The sequence below is a fragment of the Vicia villosa genome, unplaced genomic scaffold (assembly GCF_029867415.1).
Source record: "Vicia villosa cultivar HV-30 ecotype Madison, WI unplaced genomic scaffold, Vvil1.0 ctg.000469F_1_1, whole genome shotgun sequence".
Classification (NCBI taxonomy): domain Eukaryota; kingdom Viridiplantae; phylum Streptophyta; class Magnoliopsida; order Fabales; family Fabaceae; genus Vicia; species Vicia villosa.
The window spans coordinates 162176-184747 of record NW_026705226.1 but is presented as its reverse complement, the minus strand read 5'-3'; positions in this window follow the sequence as shown (position 1 = coordinate 184747).

Here is a 22572-nt window from a genome sequence, read left to right as displayed (position 1 = left end):
GTTAAAAACACTTAGAAAATTTTCTAAGTGTTTATGACCTAAAACTTCAAAATTCCCAAATCTCTTAAATGATTGATCTTTTGAAAAAAGTTCCATAGTAAGATGTTATTTTATTTTGCAAGATCTACAACTTTCATGTTGGAAGTTTTTTGAGTTGTGTAGGTGAAATTTTGAGTTCCCACAATGCCCTCAAAAACCCTATTCCCGACTTTTTGCTCCTTGATGATTCTTCTTGAATTTCTTTGGTCAAATGACTTTAATATCCATATATTGATGATATTGATCTTTGAAAGTCATGGTTTGACCAAAAATCTTAAAAGTCAAAGGTGAACCCATATAGTTGACTTTTTCCTGATAAAGTGAAATTTTGGACTTTTGTGTAGAATCAAGATCTTCTCCTCGAATGAGTGATGTAAATGGGTTATGTTGAGGTAGTAGAGGTTCTTGAATCATGTCTTGAGTTTTGGATCCATGCCCTGATTAAAAGTCAACTATCCTGGTGAATTAGGTCAAAAACCCTAATTGTCGACCAGATGAAAATAATGACCGTAGACTTTGAATTGAGGTGTGATGTCCAGTGGATCTTGTCATATGAGTTATTTGAAGATGATTGATGTCTTTGAATGATCCCCTGGGGCTTTCTAGGGTTTCCCAAAGGTGATCCTTGATTTTAGTCCTTGATAGGCTCAAAAACCCTAGTCTGGTGACCTGAGTAAACCTGTACTCAGATGACTGGGTGTCTAATCAATCATAGGTGAAAAATGGAGCTTTTGAGTCCTATGATTGTGTTAGAGACCAATCCTTCTATTGATTGATCCTTTGCCTGAGTTTTCTTGTCTTTGAACATCCTTGATTAAATGCCAGATGAAGAAGTGACTGCTCTGGGTACTTGCTTTGACCTGATGAAAATCCTGAAGATATGTCATCTCAGGGGGGTCAAACATTAGGGTATGACAGTAGATGATTATAGTCTCTGGACATGGGTAAAGTTATTGAAACACAAAGATGAGTCCCATTCATTGTTCTTTGAATTCTGCACTCAGATCCAATCTGAGAAAGAAAGAGTGTAAAATCATAAAGGTCAAAAGTGATCATGGTGGCGAATTTGAGAACAGATTCTTTGAGGTTTACTTCAAAGAAAATGGTATTGCCCATGATTTCTCTTGCCCTAGAACTCCACAGCAAAATGGAGTTGTAGAGCGAAAGAATGGGACTCTACAAGAAATGGCCAGAACCATGATCAACAAAACCAATATGGCTAAGCATTTCTGGGCATAAGCGATAAACACTGCATGTTATATTCAGAATAGAATCTCTATAAGACATATTCTTGATAAGACTTCTTATGACTTGTGGAAGAACAGAAAGCCCAACATTTCATATTTTCATCCTTTTGGATGTGTTTGTTTTATTCTGAATACTAAAGATCATCTGAGTAAGTTTGATTATAAGGCACGGAAGTGTTTCCTTCTTGGATATTCTGAACGCTCTAAAGGCTACAGAGTATACAATACTGAAACATTGATTGTTGAAGAATCAATCAATATCAGATTTGATGATAAGCTTGGTCTTGAAAAGCCAAAGCAGTTTGAGAATTTTGCAGATATAAATATCTCAATTTCAGAAGCTGAAGAACCAAGAAGCAAAGTATCAAAAGCTAAAGAACCCAGAAGCAAAGGATCAGAAGATCAAGTTGTTGCTTCTATAGAGAATCTCAGAATTTCAAAAGAGCCAACTGTCAGAAGATCTTCTAGACTCATCTCTGCTCACTCAGAAGATGTTATTCTTGGAAAGAAAGAAGATCCTATCAGAATAAGAACATTCCTTAAGAACAATGCAGAATGTCAATTAGGTCTTATTTCTCTGATCGAGCCAACTTCTGTTGATCAAGCTCTAGAAGATGCAGACTGGATAATTGCCATGCAAGAAGAACTAAATCAGTTTACAAGGAAAGATGTGTGGGATCTTGTTCCTAGACCAAAAGGATTTAACATCATTGGTACGAAGTGGGTCTTCAGAAACATGCTAAGCGAAAAAGGAGAAGTTGTAAGAAACAAAGCCAGACTGGTGGCTCAGGGATATAGTCAGCAAGAAGGTATTGACTATATAGAAACCTTTGCACCAGTGGCCAGGTTAGAATCTATTCGCTTATTGATTTCTTTTGCCACTCAACATAACATCACTCTATATCAGATGGATCTTAAGAGTGCCTTCTTAAATGGTTATATAGATGAGGAAGTCTATGTCCACCAACCTCCTGGTTTTGAAGACTCTAAGTCTCCCGATCATGTTTTTAAACTAAAGAAATCATTATACGGATTGAAGCAAGCTCCTAGAGCTTGGTATGAAAGATTAAGTTCTTTCCTTCTGGATAATGGTTTCACTAGAGGAAAAGTGGATACTACTCTCTTTTGTAAAACCTTTAAAAAGGATATTTTAATTTACCAAATTTATGTTGATGATATTATATTTGGAACATCTAATGCTACACTTGGAAAGGAGTTTGCTAAGTCTATGCAGGCTGAGTTTGAAATGAGCATGATGGGAGAACTCAAGTATTTCCTTGGGATCCAGATCAATCAAACATCAGAAGGAATGTATGTTCATCAAAACAAGTATGTGAAAGAACTTCTGAAGAAGTTTAATCTTTCTGAAAGCAAAGAAGCAAAAACTCCTATGCATCCAACGTGTGTCTTGGGTAAGGATGAGGTAAGTAAGAAGGTAGATCAGAAGTTGTACAGAGGTATGATTGGATCTCTTCTATATCTCACTACTTCTAGACCTGATATTTTATTCAGTGTTTGTCTGTGTGCAAGATTCCAATCAGATCCTAGAGAATCTCACTTAATAGCTGTTAAGAGAATTCTGAGGTATCTGAAAGGTACTACTAATGTTGGTTTAGTCTACAGAAGATCTAAAGAATACAACTTAGTAGGATTCTGTGATGCTAATTACGCGGGAGATAGAATTGAAAGAAAGAGTACTTCTGGAAGTTGTCAATTTCTTGGAAGTCATCTGATCTCCTGGTACAGCAAGAAGCAAGCTACCATTGCCCTCTCTACAATAGAAGCAGAATATGTTGCTGCTGCTGGATGTAGTACACAGATGCTCTGGATGAAGAGTCAACTAGAACATTATCAGATATATGAGAGTAACATTCCTATCTTCTGTGATAATACTTCTGCAATTTGTTTGTCTAAGAATCCAATCTTACATTCCAAAGCTAAACATATTGAGATCAAACATCATTTCATTAGGGACTATGTTCAGAAGGGTATTCTATCTTTGAACTTTGTTGATACAGACCATCAATGGGCTGATATCTTTACAAAACTCCTTGCTGAAGATAGGTTTAAGTTCATTTTGAAGAATATCAGTATGGATTTATGCCCAGAATGCGAAGATGAGAAGTTCTGACGTATGGATTAGTTCTGAAATGAAGTTATTTTATCTTCTTATAAGAAGTTCCGATGTTGATCAATTAGAAGTTCTGATTCTGTTATTACGAATGTTTCATTATCTAAGTTGATTCAGAATCTCTTTTATAGTAAAACAGCTGTCACCAGCTTTTCCAGAAGATGAACACGTGTTCACACTATTTGGACAAGTACGCGTGCAGTTGAGGAGACGCCGCCCTAGGTAACTGTGCAAATCATTTCAAATATTACGTTATTTCTCCTAACGTCATTTCTCATTAAATGCATTTGATTCTATGTTTTTCTGTAATCATGTTCATTCAAACGCATATTGCATTTCATTTCAAATTCGTCTCTATATAAACTCATCTTCATAACAATTCATCTCTTTACATTCTCTCTCTTCATTCATTGTCTTTTTCATATATCTCTCTCCTCCTCGTTCTTGCATAAACCCTAGTTTCTAAACTGAATCTCAGAGTGAATTCATGCTTTCATCCTCAAGTACAATCTGATGAATACCTTGATAAGTGCCTCAAGAAAGCTTTTCGTGCAAATGCTTCTGCCTGTCCCTCTCAGAAAAAGCCTCCTCCTTCTGAACCTCAAAATTCCTTCTCTATCCCAAACAGTTACCAACCACCTCCTTCTACACAAATTCTGAACCCTGAACCACTAAATGCCATTCCCCCAACACCTTCTGAAAATTCATCTTCATTCACCTTCACCACAAATTCCCCATCTCCTTTAACTCATTCTTTACCTTCAAGAAAATCAAAACCCTATTGCCTTCTGTACCCTGATTATCGTTTCACCTTTAATCCTCTTGAACCTTCTCTTGATGTCTGCTTTGACTTATTCAAGCTCAAGTTCAGAACAAGGATGGAAACTTTGAGAGCTGCTCATGACTCCTAGTTGGATCATGTTGCTATTCGAAGCTTATGGAAAATATTTAAGAAGGACTTTCATGTTGATGCTATGAACATCCAGAAGAGATGCGTGGTTGCGACATCTGGTTCTTCTCGTTACTGCTTGGAGCTTGATGATGGTAAGTACTATCATCAAATCAGAAATTGGAGATCTCTTGAGGAGAAAAAGTTTGTAGACGAGCTGGAAGATGAACCATGTCTTGCATTGGTTGTATGGAAGCCTCAATTCATTGTTCTGACTAGAGACTTTCAGTCTTTATTCAACTGGCTAAGGGAGAATCCCTCAGAGAAAGCACCAGATATGGTATATCCAGCTGTTGAATATCCTTCAGAAGTTACTGCTCCAACACCTCCAAAGAATCTGGCTGAGATTCTTCAAGCTCTTGATACTGAAGATTCTGATATCCCTACTCCAGAATATGCTGAAGATGCTTCTATGTCAGAAGCTGGTTCTGAGAAGCAAAGTGCTGAGAATCATCCTGCTGAGAAATTTCCTGTTCAGGAAAATCAAGATGATGTTCTCATGATTGATGCTGGTGTTGCACATGCTATTCCTTTGGATAATAGCTGTGAAGCTTCTTCTGATGAACCTTCTGTTCTGGTGAACGCCATGAAGGCTCTTCAAAAGAATCAAGCTGATCTTGCTTCTCGTTTGGATAAGCATGAAGATACTCACAATGAGTTTCGCTCATTCATGAAGACGCAGTCTGCAAGCACTTCTGAGATTCAAAACCTTCTGGCCAAAATAGTTTCTAAGCTAGGCTAGTCGTAGTCCTTTGGTCTTAGTTGTTTTCTTGTTTCTTGCATCTGTTTCTTGCATCTGCTTCTATCTTTGTATCTTCTGATATTTTGTTGAATCAATGAAATATTATCTTCTTCTCTCATATTGTTTGTTTTTCAATTGAATCTTTTATATGCTTTTTGATGTTATGACAAAAAGGGGGAAAAACATGATAATTGATTTGGTTTACTATATCAGTTGCTGGGATTAAGTCTCAACATTCCTAACAATATTTGCAAGTTCTATGTCTTTGAGATTTTTTGCAGGATTGAAGATATTCTGAAAAAGCTAAACATGTGAAGCAAATACATGAGGAAAAGCAATTATATAAAGAAACATGTTCTTGGAATTTGAAGCAAGCTTAGTGCTGTGAAGCTTCAAGATCAGAAGCAAGAAGAAAGAATGTTCTGATATTCTCGTGGCAGAATATGCTCTAACACATTCTTATCCCTCATATGTTCTTGTACATATTTCTTTTAAGAACTTATCAAAGTTTACTCTGATATTTTTTCTAGCATTGCTCTGATACATGTTCTTTCTTAAAAGAATGCTCTGATTCATTCATGCTCTGACTTTTGTCGTCTAATTTGTTCTGAAACATTTCAGGATGTAAAGATGCTCTGATAATGCTCTGGTACATTCAAGAATGTTCTGATACAATCAAGCATGCTATGATTCAAGAAGAAATTCAAAGCTCTGAAGCTGTCCTATGGAAGCAAGAAGCAGAAGCTCTGAATGTTCTGAAGTTCTAGGCAAATGTGAACGTCTTGACTGAAATGGAAAATACTTTAGGAAGTCTTTTATTTATAAATTCTTCCAGTATTTATTTCAGGGAGAGATTGTTAATCTCAGGGGGAGACATATTCACACACCTGTAGCAACCTACCCTAAAAATTAAAGATTTAGAGTCGCCACCTATTCTACCAGGGCGAATAGGAAACCCTACGCAGTTAAGAGATCAGGGTAAGATTATTATAATCAGGTCGAGGGAAGGTGTTAGGCACCCTCAACCCTTTCCTATAGTTTTGAGTCTAAGTTAAAGGTTTATGGCTAAATATTAAGGTTTAATAGCTAAGGAAATGAAAAGGGCGAAAAGTGAGATTTGAAAGAAATGAGGTTTTAGGGAAGGGGACTCGCCTTGGTTATCCAAGTGCCTACGTATCTCCTTAGGGAGAATCAGAGTCAACGTAGTTCGGGCACAGGGTTGTACGCCTTAGAATTTGATATGAATGTGTTGACGGTATTTTGAATTACCGTTTTGCAGTTTTGAAAAGGCTATTTGAATTACCTTCGTAGTTTCGCAGTATTGAAGAGATGAAAATCTGTAGTTTGTGGTTTGATGTGTTTTAAGTGTTTGGGCGTACCACCCTGATTTGATATGTTACCGTTAGGTGCGATGATCAATAGATTTGATCATTATAGTTAACGGATTAAGTAGTGTATTGCTGGTTACTCTGACCGATAGATTCGATCGTCGCGAGCAGCAAATAAAATGTATTTTAAATTTGTAATTAAATTATGGGTTTTATCATTGCCTCTCATAACCAATAAATTTGATTATTACACGACAACGAATTCACTTATTTAGTTTTATTACTTTATCTCTCGTCATTGCGACTAATAGATTTAGTCGGGTCGAGGAGAGAATTAAACCAGAATTAGTTAAATTATTAATAAATAAATTAATTCAATTAAAATTATTTCTCGTCAATGCGACTAATAGGTATAGTCGGATCGAGGAGAAAATTAATTAAGGATTGATGCTTTAGGCAAATGGCTAGTGGGATTGGATAAACCCTAATACGTCATAAACCTTCCTAGGGTTTTTATGATTTAATAGTTAAAACTAATTAAATAAATTAAATCGATACAATCGAAATAATCAGGAGATATCATCCTAGGCCTAATCCTAATGTAATTATATTAATCTTAACCAAAATAAATTGATTCAATTAAACAAAAATTAATTCATATTAAATCTAAATAAAATACAAAAAATACATATAAAACATGGGCTTCAATCGTGTGTTGCTGCTCTTGGAGGGCATATGGTATACCTGCCTCCTCCCACGCATTGAATCTGGGCATAGGCGTGATCCTGTAGCTGTTGGTTAAGGATCCATGGTGCTCCTTCGCGCCTGAGACGTATGCGATCTGCAAAGAGAATTTTGAAAAAAAATAATGCAAGGGCAAGGGATCGAGCCCTTGACCCCTGGGTACAGAACACACGCCTCTTATCCATCCAACCAAGTACGCTTATGCGTTTAGTAACTGTATGTTAACAAATATATAAAAAAACGTGATTTCAAAATCCAAATACGCGCGCGCAGAAACCCAGGTCGTCTTCTTCATTTGCTTTTTTCCTTTTTGGGATTTAGCTACGAATTACCAAGGATTTCGCTACGATGCTCTTGGTGGCTACAACCTGTAAAATCCAAAATCACGAAATATGCGATAGAAATTAATGGTGAGGGTATGGTTCAACTCGTTTTAGCCCTCTGAATTCATTGGTACCGTTCTCCTAACCCAATTTTGTCTGGATTGTGTTTCCCCAATTTAGAGCTTCAAAACCCTAATAATGGTGATCCTTCATACGCACGCTAGAGCAACAATTAAACCAACCAGAAACATTCACAATATCAAGGAGAACATGAATATATAATCGGTTTGTATATAGGATGCAAAAAATATAGCATTCGAATTCAAAATAAAAGAGAGCAAACCATGACTTCTAGGCACGCGTTCTTGGCGATTCAAGGCCTGGTAGTGATTGGAGTGGCTTCAGGAGATCCTTAGGAACGTATTTGAATCCTCAAATCCTCTGGAAAGTGATTGCAAGATAGAATCCGTATTGGTTTTTTTCTTGAATTTCCTTCAATCTGTGTGCATTCGGTTTTGGTTCTTGGAGGCAGAAAGAACCCCCCCCCCCCTTGCGTCTGCAATTGCTATCTCCTTATATGTGGTTGATTTAGGTCACAATCCTTGGACTGAATCAAGCTTTTCCTCTCAATAAGATTTGATTGAAAATCACCTTTAAAACCTTCTAAAATTAGCTTCAATCCAATCTCCTCTTACCAATCCTCTCTTTCACGAAATTATATCAAAATATATGGCATTTATATGATTGAAGTGGATTGGAAAATAATACTAAAACAAATCTTGCATATTTTCTTTATTTATTTTGACTTAAATTATATTTAAAATGAATAAAAATTCACTAAAATTATAAAAAAAATCATATAGTCGTGGGACTAAGTTTGGGGCTTCTTAGTGACCTTACAATCAATTTTGGATCATAGCAAGATAGGCCCATTTGCAAAAAGTCCATGTTTAACCTTTATTTGCTTCACATTTTCCATCCAAAATCGACCAACTTTGACAAGGCATATCTCCCTCCATTTTTAAGATATGAAAGAGTTCTAGGACTTTTTGGAAACCTCGAGATGTCCTTTACAAGCCACTGTGGAACATATTTTTCACTTGGAGATTTTATCTTGAGGATATGCCCTTTGACAAAAAACTGCTTTCGGTTGACCTTTGAAAAGGACCTATAATCTTTTGTATCATATCTCTCAAGTGGTGCATTTATCGCCTTGGCTTGTGAGAGGCAAAGTTTTAGAGGATTAAATTTCCTTCCAAATAGGCTTTGAGTGAGAAATTTCTGACACTCCATGTGGAAGTTATGACCAGTCAAAGTTGAGTTGACATTTCCTATAAAAAAACCCTTAATTTGAACCTTGAATCATTGAAGATGAAATGAAGAGGGCAAATTTTGGGGTATGACAGCTGCCCCTATTCAATCTTTTTAAACCTGAAGAGTCAGATAAGCACGTCTGCCTATCGTGATCTAAAGGTAGAAGATGATTGAACACTGAAATGCCCTGAAATTTGCGTTAATCGGGGAAAAATTCCGTGGGAGATGGGCTTAAAGATGCCACCCAAGATGAAAACCATTTTTCATAATGTGAAGCAAATGCTTTTTTTTTTGAAGGAACCGGGTGTTTTAATTGTAGCACGGCCTGAAAAGGCAACCTTGATTTTATGCAATGTTATGATGCATGTAATGTATGATGCAGTGAGCTTCTCAAAATAAATGAGAGTAATATATGTATACGCATTATGTATGAATGAGGTATGCAATTGAACGATGCATGACTGTTAGTTATGTTAGTAACTTTGGAAAAGAAAAGTAAAACCTTTTGTTTGTTATTGATGATGTTTTGGAGAAGATCACTGCCGAGGGACTAACGTGATAAACGCAATTGAGGAACCCTTTGTAAAACCTTGTGCTTGAGTGTGAGAGAAAAGAATCGTCCTGCTAAAGCCTGAGTCTTACATAGAGAGTACTTGATTAGCTTGCTATATTGCTAGCAAACTTTCGCAATTTGTGAACCACACTTACTATAGTTCTAGTAAGTTTCCGTAGTTTGTGAACCCCACTTACTATAGTTAGTAAGTTTCCTTAGTTTGTGAACCCCACTTACTATAGTTCTAGTAAGTTTTCGTAGTTTGTTAACCCCACTCACTATAGTTCTAGTAAGTTTCCGTAGTTTGTGAACCCCAAAAGGATCACTTGCTATAGCTCTAGCAAGCTATCCTGCACCAATAGGATTACTTGTCATAGTTCTGACAAGCTCACCTGCACCATTTGGATCATCTGCCCTTGTTCGGACAAATTTCACCTACACCATTAGGATCACCTGCCCTGGTTCGGACAAGTTTCACCTGCACCATTTGGATCATTTGCCCTAATTCGGACAAATTTCACCTGCACCATTAGGATCACTTGCCCTGGTTCGGACGAGTTCACCTACACCATTTGGATCATTTGCCCTGATTCAGACAAATTTCACCTGCACCATTAGGATCACTTGCCCTGGTTCGGACGAGTTCACCTGCACCATTTGGATCATTTGCCCTGATTCGGACAAATTTCACCTGCACCATTAGGAGTCATTTGTCCTGGTTCGGACAAGTTTACCTTCACTAATAGGAGTTATTTGCTACAGTTCTAGCAAACTTACCTGCACCAAAGGAATTACCTACCATGGTTCTGACAAGCGTACCTGCATAAGAGGAATCATTTGCTATAGTTCTAGCAAGCTTACCTGTATGAAAGAGATTCACTTGCTATAGCGCTAGCAAGTTCATCCGCATAAAGTCCTTGATGGTATCCTGTAGATGTATGAAGATGATGTTCGTGACTCGAGGGTCGGAAAGAAAATGATACGTTTAAAACTTCCGACTCGAGGGCCGGACATTCACGACTTCAGGGTCGGAAAACAAACCAAGCATAACATTAGGGTCGGCAACTCACGACTCGAGGGTCGGAAAACGAACCAATCACAACACGAGGGTTGGAAACTCACGGCTCGAGGGTCAGAAAACACACCTATCACAACACGAGAGTTGGAAGCTCACGACTCGAGGGTCGGAAAACTTTTGTAGTATGTGAATGCACTAGATGATATGCATATGCTAATGCGTATGTATGTATGCTGATGCTGATGTCAATCCCAAGATTTTATCTCCTTATTGAACCTGTTTTAAACCATATTTGCACCTACACCACGACTATGCTTATGTCGGCTTGGTAATGTTTGCGTAATGCTTATGCTTATTGTAACACCCTTCTAAACCCCCGCGGAAAATATAAGAAAATCAGAGTAAATATACAGCAAGGATGCTACAATTAATAAAATAAATAAAATACCAAGTCGTTTGTCATGCTTTATTAGGATTAAACCAAATATCAAGACATGTGTTCAACACAGCGGAAACTCATTTTAACAACGTTTAGGAAATATATCCAAACAAATCAACAATACATAATCCGTAACCAATAATGGCAACAATGTATATCAAGTAACGCTAAGACTATCGATCCCAGTGTTACAATCAGAGCATGACTCGACACGAACTACGGGCTAGCCTACGAGCTATCCTCACCCAATCAAGAAGCTGCTACATCCTTAATCTGAAATCATCAAAGTAAGGATGAGTTTCATTCGAATTAATAAGCGTTATGCAATCATAAACAATAAAACCTCATAGCAATTATCATCCACTCAACCATACATGTATTCAAAATTATTACAACAAGCAAGCATCAATGTATAAGTATCACTTATCACATCGCACACACATTCAGCTATATCAGGCTATAATGCAATGAATGGACTGACACTATGCATGTGGTACCATACATGGGCTAAACCCATCCAACTGATCTTTTTCATCACCAAGATACAGTCCAACCAGCACAAATTCCTCACAATGGGAATTATGCCCACCATTTTGATCCACTTTCATCACCGGGATCCATCACCAAAATGTATGCGAATGAATGCAACGTATAACATGCTTACAACATCACCCAACCGATGTAATACATCGTCTCATTATCAATCACCAATTCATCACCAATAAGCATGCATATGTTTTAGCATTCATACAAATATATCACACGCATACATGTAAGACATCACCCAATAAATAATATAAACACGATATAAAACTCGGACTTTACGTCCATATCACCTACTCATCATATAGGCCATTAACTCAGCTTCGCAATGCCCCAAACGGCACTTAAATCAGACACTCGGATCAAAAGTTATGTATTTTTAAAATAAAAACATTTTTCAAAAACATACAGCAGAACCCGGTTCGTCCCTATGTGGGAACCGGTTCCTGACTGCTTCCCATAACTCGTCTCTATTTTTACTATGGGGAACCGGGTTGTCCCTACCTGGGAACCAGTTCCCAGCAACCCAGAATCCTCACGCCTCTGTTTTTATAAGGGGAAACCGGTTCGTCCCACACGGGAACCGGTTCCTACGTACCTGCACAGCCAAATTCACCATTTTGACAGCAAATACCCTATCCCATTTTCCCCAATTCATATAATACGAACATAACACACAATTATCATCAATTTTCACACCATCACACATTTCAAACAAGTTTTAAACATATATTAACAGCATGTATCATAAGTATTAACAAAATCATGTTAATTCATACGAGTTCATCAAAACCTAACAAAATTCCCAAACCCGACACGTACGATTGAACTAAACGACAATCCTAATCAATCCTACTACCTACAACCACATAAGGTTTACTAATCCGAAGAATCCCCCCTTACCTCAGAGTCGAATCTTCGAAGGTCTTCTTCTTCTTTGGCTCTTCTCTCTTTCATGTACTCTTCAGTTCTCAGACTTCTGCCCTTTTTGCCTCTAACCTTCTCTTTTCCCAATTTCCTTTATTTTTATGAAAAAGTAGAATTAACTTAATAGGCTTACATAGTTAACACCCCCCTTCTGCTACTATCACACTAAGCCCAATGCCAGTATTTCATCATTTTTCAAATAATTCCCAAAAAAAAATTAATTCCAATAATTTAATTAAAAAAAAACTTAATTAAATTAATAACAAGAATTAACAGGGTGTTACACTTATGCATATGCGTAGTTTGTTTATGAGTGAAATGAACAAAAAGGTTGCTATCATCGGTAAGGTTACCGGGATACATCAATCAGGTGATCGGGTGAATATCTCCGTAAGGTTGCTATCATCAGTAAGGTTACTCGCATCGGTAAGGTTACCGGAAAGCATCAATCAGGCGATTGGGAATAATATCTCAGTAAGGTTACTGGCATCGGTAAGGTTACCAAAAGCATCAATCAGGTGATTGGAAATAGACCAACAGTAAGGTTACTGTCATCGGTAAGGTTACCGGAAGCATCAATCAGGTGATTGGAAATAAACCAACAGTAAGGTTACTGTCATCGGTAAGGTTACCGGAAGCATCAATCAGGTGATTGGAAATAAACCAACAGTAAGGTTACTGTTATCGGTAAGGTTACCGGAAGCATCAATTAGGTGATTGGAAATAAACCCACAGTTAGGTTACTGTCATCGGTAAGGTTACCGGAAGCATCAATCAGGTGATTGGAAATAAACCTACAGTAAGGCTACTGTCATCGGTAAGGTTACCGGAAGCATCAATCAGGTGATTGGAGTTAAACCAACAGTAAGGTTACTGTCATCGGTAAGGTTACCGGAAGCATAAATCAGGTGATTGGAAATAAACCAACAGTAAGGCTACTGTCATCGGTAAGGTTACCGGGAAGCAGGTGGATAATGTGGTTTAGCACCATAGTAATGACTTAGATGTTGTAATGTATTAACCAATGTATGTAATGCAAGACTTATGTATATTTGCATGATGCTCCAATGCTAGGTTGTTGGTAACCGAAAGCGTATATAGCTTGTTAAAGTTGTAAGGTTGTTGGATGCTAGCATGATTTCCCAATACCTGCTTGTGAACTTTAAAGATCGTAGTTAGGAGAAAGATGTTGTAAAGTGTGAGAACGCCTTTTTCTTTTGTTGTGCGCCTTGCCCTAGTTTGGTTTTTTCGAAATCCTCTACGCCTTTAACCTTTGGAGGTTCTCCACACCTTTAACCTTTTGAAGTTCCCCACACCTTTAACCCTTTGAAGTTCCCCACACCTTTAACCTTTTGAGGTTTTCTTTATGGATTTGATATCCAATGCTCCAGTGTTTAGTGGGAAAAGATGCTTATGATCTCCAAGTCATGAGGGAAGTGCCCCGGGAAATAACCTTGACATATGCTTCGATGTTTAGATTGAAGGGCGTGCCCTTGATTCCCCGGACATGGAGGGTTATCCATAGTGCTCTATCCTTTTAGTTTGAATTCTTCCCATGTTTGACATGCTCCTGTTTGTTATTGCTTCGAGATGTGCCCCCAAGTCGAATGAACCTTAGGAAGAGTGCCCCTAGTGAATAGGATGTTTGATTGCATGCCCCTGTGATCCTTGAAATTTTGCCCCTGTTTAGGAGAACCCCCTAGATGTGGTTCCCCCATTCCAGAGTCTTTATTAGAAATGATCGCCTTTGATTAACCAATTTCGAGATCTCCTTGAGTGCTAAGTGTATGTTCGTAGATGATGTTGTACCCTTTGAGAAGTGACTCCAATGCAATGCGTATGCAAGTTTTGGAATCGAAGTCCGTTATGAATTAGGATTGGATGATTAGAAATGAATGCTTGAAGAAGCGCAGTGGTTAGAAATAGTTTTAACAAACCTAGGAGTCGGTATAACAAAATCCTACTTAATATGCTTTCATAGTTAACCTTGCCTCAATTAGGACTTTTGAATGTTGTAGCTTGGCCTTGGATCAGGGTTTAAGAAACAGCAGATATAAGGCTCAAAATTTATTTAACCCACCCATTTCTCCTTGATGTTCTCCAAATCCTAAGAATTCGCCTAATCCAATGGTTGTGCTTTGTTTGCAAGAGAATCATTTTAGTTCTGATGTTGAGCAGAAGCCTTAGTAGAGATCCAAGCACTGCTGAAAAATGTTGTAAAGATCCAAGCATTGATGTGAAGCTTTGACGGTTTAGCAGTCGCAAGATTATCCTTTGTATTTCGCCTTTGTTTTTATCCCTTATTTCTGCATGAACCAGTTTTTTTTTTACTTTGATCCGTCGGGATGCCCTAACTTTTGCCTAAGTCATTTTTTCTTTCTTTCCTGAAATTTTCCATTTTGACTTAGTGTGCGCTTTTCCTCCTTTTCTTTTGAATGCTCCTTTTGAGATTTGATCCTTGGATTTTGAATGTTGTGACTGCCATATCGACTTGGATTTGCAAGCTTCGTCTTTGATACGTCCTCGATCTTGAATGATCTATTGAGGAAGAAGATGTTGTAAATGTTACCTCCATTGCTTCCTCAATTTTGGATGAATGCGAGGAAGAATATATGCTTGAACCTTATGCTTGAAACTTTGCTTGAATTGACTGATTCTCTTGACAACCAAAATATGCCATTGAATTAATCGAAATCTACCCTGCCCCTAGTTGAAATCAAGATTTATTTTAGAAGTAGAAACAAACTCCAACTCCTGGCTCGAGGGGGTAACGAGGGATTAACATCCTTATATCTCCACTGTTTAGGGATTGAAACAATGCCTGTACATCGTCAGCTCGGTCTTACCTTGAAAGCATACGTTTAGCGAGATTTAGTTATTTGCATTCGTCATTCTCCCTCAAGTTTGTTAATAATCCTAAATTTGAAATTGAAATTCGTAGTACTGAGAGAATGAAGCGAATGACTTGATTCCAAAACCTTCATGGTCATCCCATTAGAATTGTTAATCCGAAGGTACAACTTTTATCCTGAGTGACACTTAGCAATCGTAGGGGTTGAAATTTTGACATGATAAACACCTATTACTCTTAGGGACAATCTCCTTTGTAAATCCATTGACCTTATTTTATTCCTTAGTTCCTAGACTTGTAGAAGTAAAAGGGTAACCTCTAATTTTCCTTGGGCACGTCAAACAAGTAGGGAATAAATTGTTAGCGGTGGGTTTTTGTCGTTTAGGAACTTCTTGAGTTTCCTATGACTGAACCTCTTTTGCTTTTCCTAAGGATAGTATCACACCGTTTACAACCTCCAAAGTTTATAAGTTGATAATGAAAACCTATGACCTTTTTACCCCTTGGTGTGGAGTTGACATATGTCGCCTTCCCTCCATCGTAGTCACGCATCTTTATTCAGGATATTGCCCCAGTCGGACTAATCCTTGCCCCCAGGTTATCGTAGAGCGTCCTTGTAAATTTGATATGTTCTAAGACGAACCCCTTTATGACTATATACCCCTTGAGTGTATCTATGAGGGAGCTCTTTTGATTGAACTAATCCTTGCTCGACGATATCCTTTGTTGTATTTATAATCCTATTACGACAAGGCATGGACATGCGGCTGGCGTGGTGAAAGGCATCCTCTTTTCCTTAGTAAGACTAAGATCATTCTCAATAATTTATCCTTCCTTCTCCATACTTTATGATCCTCTTAATTTCTTTGAGAGTTTTGGGAAACCGGCTAGCACGGTAAGTATGGATGCGGGCGAAGATAGAAATGCGAATGTAGATGAAAACGTATGAATGCATGAAAATGCGAATGCATGCGTATGCAAGACTCCTTTATTTTTGTATTATAACTCCTTGTATGTAATGCAATGCAGGCATGCGACATATATAATCCTAATGATAGCCTATGCAAATTTAGGGATGACATTAGACCCTAGTGAAATCCTTGCAAGATAGATGTTATGACACGCCAATGGAAATCCCTTAGATTAGGGAGTATGCAGAAGGTAGCGGCTGGTGACTGTTCAAGACAGTCACTAAATCTCATGGCCATCGAGAGGCCGTTCGACGTATACCAATTAAGTTGTCCCTCGTGGGGAGGTTCTCTATGCGGAACACAACCTATTTTAGGACGATATCAGACGAAGTGAAATCCCTACAAGCAAGGGATGAAAGATGTATAGATGGGAATCCAAACCCTACAAGTTAGAGGGATGCGCGGGAATAAGCACGGGGTGACCGTTCAAGACAGTCACTAGATCTCATGGCCATCGAGAGGCCAATCGACGTGCATTAATGAGGATGTCCTTCAGGGGGAGGACACGTCGTTGTAAACAACATATGGACATAAAAGAAAATCCCTACAGGCTAGGGAGTACATAGATGTAAGCGTGGGGTGACCGTTCAAGACGGTCACTGGATCTCATGGCCATCGAGAGGCCAATCGACGTATGCTAACGAAGATGTCCTTCGTACGAAGGACGTGTTTTTAGAAATAAAATCCCTACATGCTAGGGAATGCGTAGATGTAAGCACTGGGTGACCGTTCAGGACAGTCACTAGGTCTCATGGCCATCGGGAGGCCAATCAACGTGCATAAATGTAGATGTCCTTCGTGGGAAGGACACGTAGTTGTAAAAAATACAAAGATATAAAAGGAAACTCCCTACAGGCTAGGGAGTGCGTAGATGCAGGCGCGGAGTCACCGTTCATGACAGTCACTAGGTCTCATGGCCATCGGGAGGCCAATCAACGTGCATAAATGTAGATGCTCTTCGTTGGAAGGACATGGTCTTGGAAATAGAGTCCCTGCAGGCCAAGGAACGCATAGGAACACCTGCAAAATTAAAACGCAAGACATTCGCAATATATAAATTGCACACGTATAATAAGCACATAAGCACATAAGCCCTAGGTTCATAGGTTTGACGTAACGGCTTAGGGTGCCAACCCTTCCCACTAGTATGTTCTAGAAGGTCTCATGGGGTCGTTCGTAGCCGCCGAGAATTTTTTTGTCTCTTTGGATTTTAGAACAACTCATTCATCCATGAGGTTCGACTTTTAGGGGTAGGTTCCCAGAGAGATCAGCTAAATATCAAGTCCTGCCCTCAACAAAGTCAAGCTTCGTATCAGACATTTCCGGATATTCAACCCACTCTTAGTGGAATTATAATAAGACTCGTAGGCGATTTAATTCCCCTCTGGTCTTAAATATAATTCTCACGCTTAGGTTTAACAGCAATTTATATAACCCGAAATGCGATAAAATAACAAATATTCACATAAACAAATATTTAACTAAATTGCTGTAAATAAATGAACTTATAAGTAAGTAAATAAATAAATAAAATTAAATTTAAATATTTAAAAACTAACCTCAAAATCCGGCTGGCTATAATTCAAAAATGCAGCAAAGACAACAAATATTTAAATAAACAGATATTTATTTTAAGCTGATGTAAATAGATGAAATTATAGATAAATAAATAAATAAATAAAAATTTAAATATTTATAAAAATAAATTAACCCTAATTTTGGCGAATTAGCCAAACCCTAAAAATGAATTCGCCAAAAACCTAGAAATTTTGCCAAAACCTAAACCCTGCTAAAACCTATAGGAGCATAATAATTTACAATTTTGTTATCACTAATCCCCAGCAGAGTCACCAGCTGTAGCAACCTGCCCTAAAAATTAAAGATTTAGAGTCGCCACCTATTCTACCAGGGCGAATAGGAAACCCTATGCAGTTAAGAGATCAGGGTAAGATTATTATAATCAGGTCGAGGGAAGGTGTTAGGCACCCTCAACCTTTTCCTATGGTTTTGAGTTTAAGTTAAAGGTTTATGGTTAAATATTAAGGTTTAATAGCTAAGGAAATGAAAAGGGCGAAAAGTGAGATTTGAAAGAATTGAGGTTTTAGGGAGGGGACTCGCCTTGGTTATCCAAGTGCCTACGTATCTCCTTAGGGAACGTAGTTCGGGCACAGGGTTGTACGCCTTAGAATTTGATATGAATGTGTTGACGGTATTTTGAATTACTGTTTCGCAGTTTTGAAAAGGTTATTTGAATTACCTTCGTAGTTTCGCAGTATTGAAGAGATGAAAATCTGTAGTTTGTGGTTTGATGTGTTTTAAGTGTTTGGGCGTACCACCCTGATTTGATATGTTACCGTTAGGTGCGATGATCAATAGATTTGATTATTATAGTTAACTGATTAAGTAGTGTATTGCTGGTTACTCTGACCGATAGATTCGATCGTCGCGAGCAGCAAGTAAAATGTATTTTAAATTTGTAATTAAATTATGGGTTTTATCATTACCTCTCATAACCAATAAATTTGATTATTACACGACAACGAATTCACTTATTTAGTTTTATTACTTTATCTCTCGTCATTGCAACTAATAGATTTAGTCGGGTCGAGGAGAGAATTAAACCTGAATTAGTTAAATTATTAATAAATAAATTAAATCGATACAATCGAAATAATCGGGAAATATCATCCTAAGCCTAATCCTAATGTAATTATATTAATCTTAACCAAAATAAATTGATTCAATTAAACAAAAATTAATCCTTAGGAACGTATTTGAATCCTCAAATCCTCTGGAAAGTGATTGCAAGATAGAATCCGTATTGGTTTTTTTCTTGAATTTCCTTCAATATGTGTGCATTCGGTTTTGGTTCTTGGAGGCAGAAAGAACCCCCCCCTTGCGTATGCAATTGCTATCTCCTTATATGTGGTTGATTTAGGTCACAATCCTTGGACTGAATCAAGCTTTTCCTCTCAATAAGATTTGATTGAAAATCACCTTTAAAACCTTCTAAAATTGGCTTCAATACAATCTCCTCTTACCAATCCTCTCTTTCACGATATTATATCAAATATATGGCATTTATGTGATTGAAGTGGATTGGAAAATAATACTAAAACAAATCTTGCATATTTTCTTTATTTATTTTGACTTAAATTATATTTAAAATGAATAAAAATTCACTAAAATTATAATAAAAATCATATAGTCGTGGGACTAAGTTTGGGGCTTCTTAGTGACCTTACAATCAATTTTGGATCATAGATAGATAGGCCCATTTGCAAAAAATCCAAGTTTAACCTTTATTTGCTTCACATTTTCCATCCAAAATCAACCAACTTTGACAAGGCATATCTCCCTCCATTTTTAAGATATGAATGAGTTCTAGGACTTTTTGGAAATCTCGAGATGTCCTTTACAAGCCACCTTGGAACATATTTTTCATTTGGAGATTTTATCTTGAGGATATGCCCTTTGACAAAAAACTGCTTTCGGTTGACCTTTGAAAAGGACCTATAATCTTTTGTACCATATCTCTCAAGTGGTGCATTTATGGCCTTGAATTGTGAGAGGCAAAGTTGTAGAGGATTAAATTTCCTTCCAAATAGGCTTTGAGTGAGAAATTTCTGACACCCTGTGTGGAAGTTATGACCAGTCAAAGTTGAGTTGACTTTTCCTATAAAAAACCCTTAATTTGAACCTTGAATCATTGAAGATGAAATGAAGAGGGCAAATTTTGGGGTATGACAACACTATGTTTATATGCTTATGCTATAACTGTGTAATTTTCTTTAGTCATTTGATATTCTGATTGCAAATTCATATCAATTATATACGTTTTTGTCATCATCAAAAAGGGGGAGATTGTTAGAACAAGAAATGTGCTGATCAATATTCTTAGTTTTGATGATAAAAATGTATATGAATTTTGTATAAGACAATGTGGTACTCTAATCCTATGCATTTTCCATTTCAGGAAAAATATATATAGAGTATGCACAATTCAGCGCAAGAAGCACTGACTCAGAAGGTTCAAGTATGCAACATCAGAACATGCTCTCGCAAGACATCAGAAGATGGTCAAGTAGAATCAGAACATTGTCTATTGAAGCATCAGAAGAACTTGAGTTCAGAAGCCGAAGCACTGAAGTTCTTATGGTATCACGCTAGAAGCACTTCAAAGTCAGAAGATAAGAAGATGCTCTGCACCAAGCTGAATGACTCTGATATTCAAACGTTGTATCTACAAAGATCATATCAGAAACAAGTACAAGATGACAGGCTACGCTGACTGACAAAAGGAACGTTAGAATCTATTAAAGGTAAAGTCAGTTAAAGCAGGAAAATCAAGGCTCGAGGTAGTTGACAAAAGAGTGAAAAATTAAATGCAATGCTGTACGGATCATGCAACGCATTAAATGCTCCCAACGGTCATCTTCTCAAAACGCCTATAAATAGAATTTCTGATGAGAAGCTGAATACACAACTCTTGTGCAAAATAAAGAAACGCTGTCAAATTCAAAAGCTCTCAAACTTCATCTTCAACCTCACTACTCTTGTAATATCTTAGTGAGATTTAAGCTTAGAACTTAAGAGAAATATCACAGTTGTGATTCTAGCTTATTAAGAAGCATTGTAATACTCTTGTAAGAATTTGTTTACATTAATTTGTAAAAGGTTCCTAGAGTGATCAAGGTGTGATCAGAATACTCTAGAAGACTTAGAAGGTATCTAAGTGGAAAACCATTATAATCAAGGTTGATTAGTGGATTAAATCCTCAGGTGAGGTAAATCACTCTAAGGGGGTGGACTGGAGTAGTTTCGTTAACAACGAACCAGGATAAAAATCATTGTGTGCAATTGTTTTTTATCTTAAGAGTTTTTAAAGTCACACTTATTTAACCCCCCCCCCCTTTCTAAGTGTTTTTCTATCCTTCAAACATTATTTGCAAGTTCTATGTCTTTGAGATTTTTTGCAGGATTGAAGATATTCTGAAAAAGCTCAACATGAGAAGCAAATACACGAGGAAAAGCAATTCTATAAAAAAAACATGCTCTTAGAATTTGAAGCAAGCTTAGTGTTGTGAAGCTTCAAGATCAGAAGCAAGAAGAAAGAATGTTCTGATATTCTCGTGGCAGTATATGCTCTAACACATTCTTATCTCTCATATGTTTTGATACATATTTCTTTTAAGAACTTATCAAAGTTTGCTCTGATATTTTTTAGCATTGCTCTGATACATGTTCTTTCTTAAAAGAATGTTCTGATTCATTCATGCTCTGACTTTTGTCATCTAGTTTGTTCTGAAACATTTTAGGAGTTAAAGATGCTCTAATGATGCTCTAATACATTCAAGAATGTTCTGATACAATCAAGCATGTTATGATTCAAGAAGAAATTCAAAGCTCTGAAGCTGTCCTATGGAAGCAAGAAGCAGAAGCTCTGAATGTTCCGAAGTTCTAGGCAAATGTGATTTCCTTTAGGGAATTCAAAACCCTAGTTCATTGAGCCATTGTTTAGGAGGATGTGTCTTTGAGCCTTGAACTTTGGTGTGAGCTTGAATAGGAGAAATGAGATGGGCAAATTTTGGGGTATGACAGGTGAACATAAGCTTCTTCATCTATATAACCATTTAAAAAAGCACTCTTAACATCCATCTGATACAGAGTGATGTTATTCTGAGTGGAAAATGAAATTAATAATCTTATAGATTCTAACCTGGCAACTTGTGCAAAACTTTCATTATAATCATTACCTTCTTGCTGACTATATCCTTGAGCAACCAGTCTGGCCTTATTTCTAACTACTTCACCTTTTTCATTTAGCTTGTTTCTGAAAACCCACTTTATTCCAATAATGTTAAATCCTTTAGGTCTTGGAACTATATCCCACACATCATTTCTTGTAAACTGATTTAGCTCTTCTTGCATAGCAATTATCCAATCAGCATCTTCTAGAGCTTCATCAACAGATGTTGGCTCAATCAAAGACACTAATCCAAACAGAGACTCTGCGTTATTCTTTAGAAATGATCTTGTTCTGATAGGATCATCTTTGTTTCTAATAATGACATCCTCTGGATGAGCTGAGATGATTCTTGAGGATCTTCTGACTGTTGGTTCTTCAGATATTCAGAGATTCTCTAAAGAGCAGCAACTTGATCTTCTGAGTCATCCTTTCCTCTAGGCTCTTCATGATCTAGATCAGAGATGTCTATATCTGCAAAATTATCATTCTGCTTTGGCTTTTCAATGCCAAGCTTATCATCAAATCTGACATTGATTGATTCCTCAACTATCAGAGTTTCAGTATTGTATACTTTGTAGCCCTTTGAGCGTTCAGAATATCCAAGAAGAAAACACTTCTGAGCTTTGGAATCAAACTTGTTCAGATGATCCTTAGTATTCAGAATATAACAAGTACATCCAAAAGGATGGAAATATGAAATGTTG